The 14,189-nt window shown below is 43.7% G+C and overlaps 1 pseudogene; it reads right to left on the bottom strand.

The window, feature by feature from the left end:
* Nucleotides 1-1,817: 1,817 nt before the first annotated feature.
* Nucleotides 1,818-4,188, bottom strand: LOC139538671 (cell cycle control protein 50A-like; annotated as a pseudogene).
* Nucleotides 4,189-14,189: the final 10,001 nt, after the last annotated feature.

Raw genomic sequence — 14,189 nt, 5'->3', positions numbered from 1 at the left:
TTCCAATATACAGTATGCGTGTGAATGTGCATCTGTGTCTGAATTACTCTCCTGTGTGTATTTCTTGGACATTGATTGTCTCTACTGTGATTGCTGTGTTTTGTGTGTGTGTACGTGATGACTTTCCTTAGTGTCTTTGTGCGAGTAGCTGTGTCTGTTGAACCTTTGTATCGGTGTGTCTATCTTTGTATGGCTGTCCTAAAGAGAGCATCTGTGTGAAGCTAGCTATGTCTGTATGTCTGTCCCTATGAGTGTACTGTATCTGTGTTTGATTAGACATGTCTGTAGTAATGGATGTGAGGAGATAATTTGTCAGCTCACTCCCTGTCCTGAACACCAAATCTGATCCTGGACCAGTTTAACTTGTGTGTTGTTAAGGGTTAGGACATCAGTAGGGAAGGATGGCCCTAGGTCAGTGTGTGTGTTTCTGTGAGTTCACAGACTGAACAAAGAGAAATAAAGACTTTAAAAATAAGTAGTGTTTTTTACCAAAATGTTAATTCACAACATTCATACGGTCGACAGTAAAAAATGTCATCTTAAATGATTCCTTCATATTTCACATTACTTCATATCAATTTCTTGAAGATAATTTCTTAATAGATATTCAAGCACTGGTGTAAATTATACAGTGCATTCAGAAAGTATTCAGACCCCTTGAATTTTTCCAAAATTTGTTACATTACAGCCTTATTCTAAAGCAAAAACAGTATTTTTTTTATTTGTGCAAAAACAGAAATATTACATTTACATAAGTATTCAGACTCTTTAGTACTTTGTTGAAGCACCTTTGGCAGGGATTACAACCTTGAGTTCTTGGGTATGATTGTTGTCCTTCTGGAAGGTTCTGCAATGTCTACAGAGGAACTCCAGAGCGGCCCAGCATTGTCCGGATTTGGCTGGAGTAGGCCGTCATTGTAAGTAAGAATTTGTTCTTAACTGACTTGCCTAGTTAAATAAACTCTGGAGCTCTATCAGAGTGATCATTGGGTTCTTGGTCAACTCCCTGACCAAGGCCCTTTTTCCCACGATTGCTCAGTTTGTCTGGGCGGCCAGCTCTAGGAAGAGTCTTGGTTTAAAACTTCTTCCATTTAAGAATGACGGAGGCCACTGTGTTTGTTCTTGGGGATCTTCAATGCTGCAGAAATGTTTTGGTACCCTTTCCCAGATCTGTGCCTCGACACAATCCTGCCTCTAAGCTCTACGGACAATTTCTTCGACCTCGACTTGGTTTTTGCTCTGACATGCACTGTCGACTGTGGGACCTTATAAAGACCGGTGTGTGCCTTTCCAAATCATGTCCAAACTATTGAATTTACCACAGGTGGACTCCAATCAAGCTGTAGAAACATCTCAAGGATGATCAATGGAACAGGATTTACCTGAACTCAATTTCGAGTCTCATAGCATAGGGTCTAAATACTCATGTAAATAAGTTATGTTTTTTATTTGTAATAAATTGGCAAAAATTTTAAAACGGTTTTCGCTTTGTCATTATGGGTTATTGTGTGTAGATGAGGGGGGAAAATATTTAATCAATTTTAGAATAAGACTGTAAAGTAATAAAATGTCTGAATATTTCCCGAATGCACTGTAATATCTGAAAACAATTTCCAAATGTATCCCACCTCATTTCATTTTAACACCACTACTGCCACCACATGGCGATGTAGGGAAATTAAACCAAGCACAAGCATTCATGATGATCAAATGCTAACCACATCTCAAATGTGAACTACGTGCATTTGGATCATTGACCATTTCAGTAAATCAATTCGTCACATTCACAGTATTTAGAATGAAATATTAGACTTCTCTTTCTCATGATTCACTCAATATTTATTTTCTTCCTCACCCCTTTTCACATTGGTCCTTTTACATCACTCCTCCATGTTCCGTCTGTTCTTACCAAAATTCCACCAAATGGCAGTGAGGATGACAGCGAGGAGCAGGATGAGACAGCCAGTGATCAGGTAGGCTACGGGCAGGAAGTTGTTCTGACTCCCGAACCAGCTGACTGTGGACAGTACCACTTCCTTTCCGCCCTAGAAGGAATCCACTGCAAATTCTAACGGGGGGCTTCATGTGCTGTGGCCCACATTGTTTTTATAACTGACCAAATAAAGAAATCCAACATTTCAAGCCACAACCTACTATTTCACTTCCACCCAATGAGAAACTAGCTAACCCCAATCCGTCTCAGGGTCGGAAATAGTAATCTGCCAATTGTAAACCGTTTTAATTCAATTGATTCAAATCTCAAAATGATCAATCTGGTAGAATAAAGCATTAATAAGCAGATGAATAATAATGGCTACTGTAGGAGATATGGATGCATTAGTTCCCAGTCGGCAGCCCTTCAGTGAAGGGTTCTCTAGCGCGGGACCCCGTAGAGCTTCTTGAAATTGGGGAAGGCAGCCTCCCTCATCCACACTATCAAGTCCTCGTTGATGAAGCCGTTGTTGTGGTCCCAGGGGTCCAGGTCATACACTGGCTTCTACCAGTACAGAGGCCGGACCGTGCCTGACAACACATAGACAACATTTGGAAAGTTAAGTAAGAGGGAGCAGCGATACATATGTCTATTAATATTAAATAAGAATGTGGTATTACACCATGACTACTAATAATAGAGATGGCCATGAACACACTGTGTGGGTGTATTGTGAGACACACCTTCAATCACATGTGCTAACGTTAGTGTCTTGTTCTCATCCAGTGGGTTGCGGAACTTGATGGTGTACCAGGTGATGCCCTTCCTGAACCGATGAACATGGACCACTGCACCCTCCTCTCCTGAGTGGTACGTCAGAGTGAAGGAGTCTGGGACAAACAAACAAAACACATCAAGAAATCAGTCAGTCAATAAATTAATCAAAACCAGGTCTCGTGTCAGATTGATTTGATCATATCACTGGATATTAAAATGTGTTTTCCCCCAAAATCCTATAATGCTGTCACATCATTAGCAGAGACTCAGAACATAGTGTGGGTAATGGTGTAATACCGTTGAACATGCTGTTGGCCATGGCCCAGCAGGGGGCGATAGGGAGTCCATTCTTTTCCTTTATGAAGGGCTCACAGTAGGTGCTGGGGTTATGTAGAGCAGACAGACAGGAAGAGTTTGACAGGGAAGAAGTTGTAAAAGCTCAGAATGAACCAGCATAAAGTTGGATAGAGGCAGACAGACAGGGATGATAGATAGAAGTAGATAGAAACAGTAGCTACCTTCAGGTTTTTATTTTCTCCCGACCATCTGTCCATCGTCCCTGGAGTACATGTATGTTCCGGTGGATGTTGATCAGCCCATAGAAGAAGAACACATTTCTCTGGGACAGGAAATAGGAAACATAATCACTGTGCTTCTCAAAGGACTTAGATTTGGCTCAACAGCTTGTGGTCTCAAAACACGTATCACATGACCCTGCGTGTGTGTAGTCCACCTGTGGAGAGAGAGAAGAAGAGATGGTGAGAGAGGGAGTGACAGAAATAGATAGCAAACATTAAAACCCATAAGAACTTTAGATACATGTTTGTTCTCCACCGCCACTCCTCCTGTTATACGGTACTCATTCTCAGGATACCCTTAAACTCTTCTTATTGTCTCTCTCTACCTCTCCATCTCTGTGTTCATGGTTAGATAAGATATGCATTGTGGAGGGTGTTACCTGCTCCATTTCAAGTGATTATGTGTGTGTGTGTGTGTGTGTGTGTGTGTGTGTGTGTGTGTGTGTGTGTGTGTGTGTGTGTGTGTGTGGGTGTGTGGGTGTGTGTGTGTGTGTGTGTCATCGGTGGAAGTAGAGAAAAAAAGGCAAAAAGATTTGATTCATTTGAAGGGATTGATTACTCACATTCAGTTCATGTGTGTTCTGCAAGGTGACAAGTAGGCACACTCCCAGTTTCACACAGTGGCCATACAGTAAAAGAAAGGCAGGACGGTGTGAGCAGTGAGCATTGGGGACCAGACAGGCACTCTCTGATGTTTGAAAGCCGAGTTGTCAGGCCTCCGGGCCAGGAGCCCAGCATTGGCCTTCGACTTTCCCATGACAGAGAGCTCCAGCTGTGGCAGGGAGAGGAGCACGGATGGGTCAGACAACCAGGGAACAAGCAAGAAATGTGAGTCTTGTCTCTCTTCTCTTCCGGTCTTCTTTAACACAGTCTTATTTCTTTGTTCCTCTCCCTTGTTCTCGCTCCCCTCCCTACCAAGAGATTTTTCCCAGCAGGCTACTGGGAGAAATCCTTAACCAGAATCATCAGCTCTTCTTCCTCTTTCCGTCTCTTCTTTCTCATTCTTTTTCTACTGTTCTTCTCTCAGTTCTTCCTTTGCGCTTCAGTCCTACATACAGATGTTTTACAGTCTAACAGATCATCAAGCTAAAATACTTAAGGTTTATTTTAGATGGTAACTTACAATTAGTTCCCCTTCTGACCAGTTGACTGTGTCTGTGCCTGCCTCGTTGTAGAACAACTTCACACACAGGATGTTATGATAAATCCGACTTCCTACTGGGTGAAACAACTCAGACTCAGTGGGATGGGCTTCCCGGTGGTGTGGGTGACCAAACAGATAGAATCTGGTTCCATTTAGAATGTCTATATTCAGACCATCCCACAGGAGGGGTGGAGGTGTTGAACTACAACACTGTATAAACAATATCAGACATGTTACATGGTCACTTAAAATATAAAAATAACATCAAAAGTGTCACACCGAGAAGGTAAGAACAGGATAGGGAAGAGGGTTGAAGTGTCCAGCAGTCTCTGGAGATTGGATTGAGAAGCGCCACTTAAGTTTGTTGTGTGTGTGTGTGTGTGTGTGTGTGTGTGTGTGTGTGTGTGTGTGTGTGTGTGTGTGTGTGTGTGTGTGTGTGTGTGTGTGTGTGTGTGTGTGTGTGTGTGTGTGTGTGTGTGTGTGTGTGTGTGTGTGTGTGTGTGTGTGTGTGTGTGTGTGTGTGTGTGTGTGTGTGTGTGTCAAGGTTATTATAGGTTTGTGATTTAATATTTGTTTTTATTTCTATTCATTTTTAGATTTTTATTGGAAATTCAGTTTAGTTACAGTTAGTTCAGACTTGATTTGCTCGTTTTTAGTTTCAGTTTGATAAAAACATTTCTATTTTGTTTTTATATTATTTAGTTTCAGTTCTAGTGTTGGGGACAGAATGCGTGGGAGGCTAGGAGCCATTATGTGCCTATAGTTTTTTGGGGTTTTGGGATGTCACTTCAAGCCACTAGGGGGCAGTAATACATACAGTTCTGGGCCAGGACCATAGAACTGGATAGACACTACAGGACTCCATACAACTCTGTAGCCAGGATTTAGGTTTAATTATAAAACAATCCTAACGTGACTTGGATTTGAAGGATAAGCACCTAGACTGGTGCAAGAAATATGGTGGAAGGATGTGTAACCTTAATTTATCTAGGCAAGTCAGTTACAAACAAATTCTTATTTACAATGACGGTCTACCCCGGCCAAACCCAGACAACACTAGGCCAATTGTGCGCCACCCTATGGGACTCCCAATCACGGCCGGATGTGATACAGCCTTGATTAGAACCAGGGACTGTAGTGACACATCTTGCATTGAGATGCAGTACCTTAGACCGCTGCGCCACTCGGGAGAAATACTCATGTTTAAACCAATCCAGTCCTTTCTTTTAGATGTAAGAAGAATCAAGTACCTTTCCCTTTATCTGACAGAAAGAGAGGAAAAAAACTACAAATTAAGTCATGGCAAATTTGACATATTATGTTTATGTAATATTAAACAAGTATCACTGACTAACCCCTTCAAATAAGGTTAATAATAGATGCAACAACAGAAGAAACATAAGCAATACAACACTTATTCACAGATCTATCAGTTCACAGCCAGCCAGCTTGTATGTGTGTGATTGTTTCTGTTCAACCAAACAAGATCTTCTGGTTTATCTTCAATAAGACTCTGTGTTCCAGAGAGGTGGATGTTGGGGTTCTCAAGCCGGATGACAGTTGTCCACAGACAGAGAATATTTTCTCCACGAACACTTGGGGTGCAAGGGAAGAAACCAGATCCAGCTCCACAGGGCACAGCTTTGGATAAAGAGCCATCCTTGTCTGCCAGAACTGGAGAGGTGACTCTGTAAACATGCCCCCCCCCCTTACCTCCTTCAGGTATTTCCGCAGCTCACACCGGGCACTTAATGCCCTGCCAGGTTGACCCTCCAGCTGGACAGTGACCTCAGACACAATCTTTGATGCGAGGCTATATTTCTGAAGAACTGTGGTCGAGATATTCACTGGATTCATCGTGCTGGCATCTTCGATGACGTGGATGTCAATTAAGGCAGCCCCCAGCTCCCCTCTGATTCAGAGGGGTTGGGTTAAATGTGAAGACACATTTCAGTTGAATGCATTTAATTGACTGACTAGGTATCCCCCTTTTCCTTTTCCTGGGGTCCTGCTGCTCCACAGCTGTACTCTCCGATTTGTTGAAGTACAAATGACTCCGCTTCCCTCATCAGTGGCTCCATCTCTGTTGAGCGTAGTGCCAGAGACGCATTTGGGTCCATATGGCAAGCTGCTGCAGGGGTTGGATCGAAGTTGGCTGCAAGAGGATTCAGTATGCATGCAAAGAGCTCAAACAGTGACTTCAGGAGGACCTGTGCCAACTGTTTTGCAAGAGTAGTTGACTGCAAGTGTGCCTCAAGGTTGAGAAGACACGGCACCACATCAGACAGTTTGAAGTTGGTCATGGGGATTGCGAATGGCTCCAGCAACTTCACAAGACGTTCTAGCTTGGCCCAGTCACGCTCCTCACTCGCCCTGGGATTTCTTCCCTGTTAGCTAGTGATACAGTAGCTGGTGATAGTGATGCACATGCTACCTAGTAGGCAAAAACTGGTTGAATCAGCATTGTTTCCACGTCATTTCAACCCCAAAAATCAATCTAATGACGTTGAATTAAGGTGAAAACTGATTGGATTTGCAAAATGGAATTAGCGTAAGGGCATTTCATATTTTTTCACCAACATTTACTGAAATCCAATGACATGGTGACATTTGTTATTGATTTCACGTTGAAATCACTTTAGTTGACATCTCAACCAAATGTAAATCAAAACTAAACGTCAACAAAAAAAACATTAGATTTTTGCTCAAACTTCAGAATAAAAAACTTAAACTAAACATAAATAACTGTTATTTTTTTAACATTTTCTTTTAGTTTGTTTTGCAGTTTGTTTTGCAATTGTTTCCCCAATTTTTGCTTCAGTTTTTGTTTACTACAATAACTTTGGTGTGTGTGTTTGTGTGAGAGCAGAAGAGGTCCACTTCGAAATGGTTGGGTGTGTGTTTGTGTGTCAGTCTATGGCAGAGGGCAGAGTATGGCAGTAGGTGTGTGTGTATGTGTATCAGAAGAGTCCCAATTTGACTTTTCCTTCTCTACAGCCTTTCAAGATGCCCGTATCCAGCAGCTTCAGCAAGTCAGTTTGGACCTGGAAGTGAAAAAGAGGGCTATATTATTAAGAAACTCCATATTGTCTGTGACAGAAAGCCCATGTACTACCAGAGAATATTTTCAGTGCTGTGTAAAGTGTGACTGTGTTCTTTGCCCAGCAGAGGGAATTATAGTCTCACCTCAGGGATGTCCACCATCATGCAAAGCTTCTGGTCCCTCCAATTCCAATCCAGAACCAGGAAGCGCAGCGCTGGCAAGGCCAGACTGGGGTTAAATCCCTGAGGGAGAGTAAATTAGTGCCCACCTCAGGGTGAAGTGTAGAAGATCCGAACAAAGTATAATGTAAATTAAACCACACTAAGGACAAGCCCTTACCTTTCCCTAGGAGGGCTTTCAGTCTCCCTGGTGTTCCCACCCCAATGTATGTCACCTCAAGCTTCAGCTGCTCCTCTACCTGGGGACAGAGACAGACAGACATACAGAGGACAGTCACACTTGGCTTTACTCACTCACAGAACAGCTCATCTGTATACACAAACATTCATAGGAATCTATTCTACAATAAAGTATGTTACATTGATGTGCTTTGCAAACAGCTTCAGCACTATAGCCATTAGACCTGCTGGTAAAAGAAGACAGATGTCAGGTGTGACAGTTGAAAGGTTAAAGGTGACACCCTGCAGTTTAAACTATTCCAGCTCGATGACAAAGCGCTCATCTTTGAAGTGCTTTAGAACCAGGTTCTGCAGGTCACCTAGAGAGACCGGTTTGGGTTCCGTCGTGGCCAGGACGTCTGTGATCGTCTTCTTCTGAATACACACAAAGATATAATTCCAACTTCTAACACCAATGTGGTTGAATTAAGGCACATTTTAACTGCAGTTCCTTTTTAGGACAGCGGGTGTCTTTTCAATCCCCTCCATCCTTAGTCTTACCCATCTCTTTTTCTTGGTCTTTTTCTCGCCCTCATCAACTTTCTTCTCCTGAGCCACAAAACACTCCTGGGATTTCTGTGTAGACAAATAAAATAATTGAGAAAGTAGTAGTACAGTCGTACACCAAACGAAACGCAATGAAGTTTAAAACCAACTTTTACATACCAGTGCAGTCTTCTTCTTAGCCGGAACTGGATCCTCTGTTCCCTCTCTTTCCTTTCTTCTCCTGTGGGGTGGTTTCCCTCTCTTTCCTTTCTTCTCCTGTGGGGTGGTTTTCCTCTCTTTCCTTTCTTCTCCTGTGGGGTGGTTTCCCTCTCTTTCCTTTCCTCTCCTGTGGGGTGGTTTCCCTCTCTTTCCTTTCTTCTCCTGTGGGGTGGTTTCCCTCTCTTTCCTTTCTTCTCCTGTGGGGTGGTTTCCCTCTCTTTCCTTTCTTCTCCTGTGGGGTGGTTTCCCTCTCTTTCCTTTCTTCTCCTGTGGGGTGGTTTCCCTCTCTTTCCTTTCTTCTCCTGTGGGGTGGTTTCCCTCTCTTTCATTTCTTCTCCTGTGGGGTGGTTTCCCTCTCTTTCCTTTCTTCTCCTGTGGGGTGGTTTCCCTCTCTTTCCTTTCTTCTCCTGTGGGGTGGTTTCCCTCTCTTTCCTTTCTTCTCCTGTGGGGTGGTTTCCCTCTCTTTCCTTTCTTCTCCTGTGGGGTGGTTTCCCTCTCTTTCCTTTCTTCTCCTGTGGGGTGGTTTCCCTCTCTTTCCTTTCTTCTCCTGTGGGGTGTTTTCCTCTCTTTCCTTTCTTCTCCTGTGGGGTGGTTTCCCTCTCTTTCCTTTCTTCTCCTGTGGGGTGGTTTCCCTCTCTTTCCTTTCTTCTCCTGTGGGGTGGTTTCCCTCTCTTTCCTTTCTTCTCCTGTGGGGTGTTTCTCCTCCTCTTTCTCATGTTCTCTCTCCTCTTCTCCCCCCCAAGGCATCTGAAAAAGCAGACAAAACGTGTCTGCTATATTTTGACTTTGCGCAACCTCAACCTCTGCTCACTGGACAGGCATAGTTACCATAACAACAAGGTGCATTGTCAACATGGAAACTACATTATAGTCACCATGGATATCAATGTTGTAACATACAGCCAAACCAAATGCCTGGCTATCTTTAACAACCCTCTCTCCCCTCTATACCACACCCCCCCATCTCTCACCCCTCACCTCTTATCCCCATGCTGTGAAATCATGTTCAGGCCCCATGGGAACAGAGGACAGAAATACCTCTGGTTTAATTTAAACAGGCTAATGCCACAGTCCCACCTCTAAGGACCCACTCTTGTACTCTAATATATAACCATAGATATAGACTGTAAAGAACAGACTGACACAGGTCTCTATTCCACAGGTTATCATGTCATGGACCCACCCACATGGTGATTGAATTGAACGGCTACTTTGACATATTGACATCCTGTCTGTCATACAGTACAAGTCTGCCTTTTAATGATAATGTTCATTCTATCTATTCCATATATGTGGTTGAACCTCACTTGTCCCAGAGAACATTATCTACCCCTGAGGCTGCCTTGTGTCACGTCCTTATTAAAGCCCATGTATGTTCCATTGCCTGTCTGTCTGTCGGTCCCAGGTGTATAATGATCACAATGTGACCAGGGCTTATTGGGGACCTGGTGGCATGTGGCACGGCTGGGTTTTACGAGATCAACCCGAGCTGTGGTGTTTGCTAGACTGAATGTGTAGGCTGAGGAGTTCATACATTTATAATACGTTTGTAAGACACCATTGCCTGATTCCCTCTTCATGTGACCCTCATAAATACCACCAATAGGACAGCAATAGGTCATTCCCAATTCCCATGGATCCATAGGCCTATGAGGTGAAGGAGTGATAATAACCCTCCCTCTAAAATACAGATGAGTGTCTGTCTGCCCAGACAGTGACAGAGCTTACACATTAGTGTATGTATGCGTAGGCATTCATTTACACTAGACTATATTCGTAATGCATTAATCAATTGGTATAGCCTAACAATAACTGACATTTATTGAGAAAATCTTACAGACTGTGACTTTAAGAGTTGCTGGAAATCACTTGGAGATTTAGATATCACTATGGTTGCCAAGCACTTGTGGAGTAACATCAATGTGGCTACAGAGTATATTTAGAGTAATGAAGGAGTATATTTGGAGTAACACAAGGGTGTCCACTGATCTTTTTAGGCTTAGTACACTCACAGGACACTTTGCAGGATGGTTGGGTCATTCTCTGAGTGGCCGGCATAGCTGACAATCAAATCAAATCAAATCAAATTTTATTTGTCACATACACATGGTTAGCAGATGTTAATGCGAGTGTAGCGAAATGCTTGTGCTTCTAGTTCCGACAATGCAGTAATAACCAACAAGTAATCTAACCTATCAATTTCACAACTACTACCTTATACACACAAGTGTAAAGGGATAAAGAATATGTACATAAAGATATATGAATGAGTGATGGTACAGAACGGCATAGGCAAGATGCAGTAGATGGTATCGAGTACAGTATATACATATGAGATGAGTAATGTAGGGTATGTAAACATAAAGTGGCATAGTTTAAAGTGGCTAGTGATACATGTATTACATAAAGATGGCAAGATGCAGTAGATGATATACAGTACAGTATATACATATACATATGAGATGAGTAATGTAGGGTATGTAAACATTATATTAAGTGGCATTGTTTAAAGTGGCTAGTGATACATTTTTACATAATTTCCATCAATTCCCATTATTAAAGTGGCTGGAGTTGAGTCAGTATGTTGGCAGCGGCCACTAAATGTTAGTGGTGGCTGTTTAACAGTCTGATGGCCTTGAGATAGAAGCTGTTTTTCAGTCTCTCGGTCCCTGCTTTGATGCACCTGTACTGACCTTGCCTTCTGGATGATAGCGGGGTGAACAGGCAGTGGCTCGGGTGGTTGTTGTCCTTGATGATCTTTATGGCCTTCCTGTGACATCGGGTGGTGTAGGTGTCCTGGAGGGCAGGTAGTTTGCCCCCGGTGATGCGTTGTGCAGACCTCACTACCCTCTGGAGAGCCAATGACGTACATTAGCCACTCAATATACCTCAATGACAAACTGCACTCAACACAACGCCAACCAACCGGAGTGTGTGTCTGTGCCTGCATGTGTGAGGGTTATCAGCCATCTCCTTTCCCGTTGTTCTCCATCTTGGTCACCCTCTCTGTTCCCATCTCACCGATCTCTCTCCATCTATCCCTTTTCTATCTTGATCTGTCCCTCTCTTTTTCCTGCTCTGTCACTTTTCACTCATGACCATTTGTTCAGGGGAAAGAGGTTAGGACGTTAGCGTGTTTAGGCACAGGGGGTTGTAGCAGTGTGTGTGTGTGTGTGTGTGTGTGTGTGTGTGTGTGTGTGTGTGTGTGTGTGTGTGTGTGTGTGTGTGTGTGTGTGTGTGTGTGTGTGTGTGTGTGTGTGTGTGTGTGTGTGTGTGTGTGTGTGTGTGTGTGTGTGTGTGTGTGTGTGTGTGTCTAGTGTGAGAGAGGGTGCATGCTACATTTAATTAGCACTGACTCATTTCTGCATGGTAGGTCTGATCCAACCACTACTCCCTGGCCCCACCCCTTCACTCTATACTTTACAGTCCTCTGTCAGGGCAATCGCTCCCTCTCTCCATCCGTCCATCCTCCACTCTAAGCCCCACTCCATCCCTTCCTTAAGGATCAAACCACACACTCTCTCTCACACACACATCCCCTTCTCTTTCCTTCTATCTGGACCACTTGGAGAAAATGTAAGGACACAAAAGTGGGGGAAACAGGGAAGAGAGAGAAAAGCGTATCAAAGAATAGACAAACAGGGGACAAGAGGAGAGCATAAGAAGAAGAAAAAAGAATAGGGGAGCACTTTATTGGATGACAGATAAGGGGAAGGAGTACCAGACGGAGCAGCACAGCCGGACATAATCACTTGTCTGCTCCATCGGTCCTGCAGGTACATTTGTCTGCCTGCCTGCCTGCCTGCCTGTCTGTCTGTTAACTGGTCTGGCTGTGTGAACATTGGCTTTGTAAACTGGGAGTTGCTCTCATAGAAATAAGAATTAATTCTAGTTCTGTGGTTGCTCTGGACTGGTTTGGATGAGCCAGTTTTAGCTGCTGTTTTATTCTAAATTCTAAGATTGAGTTTCTCTGCTTCTTACGTTTGACTCACTTCATACTCCATCTACACTGTAGATGCATGAGGATCTGAGTGTGTGACTCACTGTGTGAGACTGAAACAACGCCCTCTCTTCTGTACAGTCTGGTGCTGGGAAACAGTGACCGACTCACCAAACATCAGTTCCTGGTTGACTACATCAATCGCTCAGTAATATGTAATATAATGATGAGCCAAGCACTGTATGACTAATGCCGAGCAATGGATGACCACAAATACTCTAGAGTATTTTGCTCCTGAGTGGCACAACGGTCTAAGGCAGTGCATCTCAGTGGTAGAGGCATCACTACAAACACTGGTTTGATTCCAGGCTGTATCACAACCGGCCGTGATTGGGAGTCCCGTAGGGCGGCGCACAATAGGCCCAGCGTTGTCCGGGTTTGGTCAGGTTAGACCGTCATTGTAAATAAGAATTTGTTCTTAACTGACTTGCCTAGTTAAATAAAATGAAAAAATACCACTGACAACCTGTCAAGCTGTGTGTGTGTGTGTGTGTGTGTGTGTGTGTGTGTGTGTGTGTGTGTGTGTGTGTGTGTGTGTGTGTGTGTGTGTGTGTGTGTGTGTGTGTGTGTGTGTGTGTGTGTGTGTGTGTGTGTGTGTGTGTGTTGAGTTGATTCAGCAAGTGTCTAACTGATTTTAGGATTATGCAGGGGCCGGGTTTACATTGAGTGAACAAAGACTATAACAGTCAGGTGGGGGTCTCTAATACAAGTATAAGTATGTGTGTGTATATGGTACGTGCCAGGTGTGTGTGTGTAGTATGGGCACAGGGTTACTGAGGGCATCGGGTACAAGGGATATGGTTTCCCCCCATGGAACAGCAGATGGATCACATTTCCCTGGAGGTGACTCTAGGAAAGGATCTCTATTAATATAACTTTCTAATGCTAGAACAATAACACACTATGCTAATGCTAGCATGAAACCCCCCCAGAGCAGCTGGACCGCTGGGAGGAAAGGCTAATGCTAATCACATTTACAGCCACTAGCAAGAATGCTATCAATTATCAAATACATGCAGTACCCTACATACACAACTACTGTAGCCTAGAAAGTAAGGAAAGATGCTAAACACATTCACATGTAGGCCTACATAACAGCACAAAAAAAGCGAACGTGTTTTGGTGTTTGAAAGTGTGCTAGTTTATGTGTCGGAACACTGCTAGGCTAGGCTGTGTTATGTACTGTATTGTTATGTACTGACCTGTCCTGTTCTTGTCAAAATACTTGCACATTAATCCCTGATTTATATATGTGTGACGTGTGAAAAGTAAAAATACCCCCCATGACGCATCACACAGAGGTCGCTCCTAAAAGTCACTGCCATTTTGGGTCTGTCCGGCTACACACACACTGTATATACCGCACGCACACTACACACACTACATCTGGGCCAGTCCTGCTACACACATCACGAGTACGCCACACACACACCACATCTGGGCCAGCCAGTCCTACCAAACACACACACACTCCTGGTCTTGCTCCATCTGAGCAGGCCCACAAGGTGAAAAGGTGAAAGGTCAGAGGGGGGTGAAATTTTGCCACAAGACGCATTATTTTTCTGACCCCTAACTCCTGATCCTCCCAGGTCAGTCCAGATAGTTAGAAAC

The sequence above is a fragment of the Salvelinus alpinus genome, chromosome 14 (assembly GCF_045679555.1).
Source record: "Salvelinus alpinus chromosome 14, SLU_Salpinus.1, whole genome shotgun sequence".
Taxonomy (NCBI): domain Eukaryota; kingdom Metazoa; phylum Chordata; class Actinopteri; order Salmoniformes; family Salmonidae; genus Salvelinus; species Salvelinus alpinus.
Note: the sequence above shows the minus strand (reverse complement) of the source record. Positions and strands in the feature narration are given on the sequence as shown.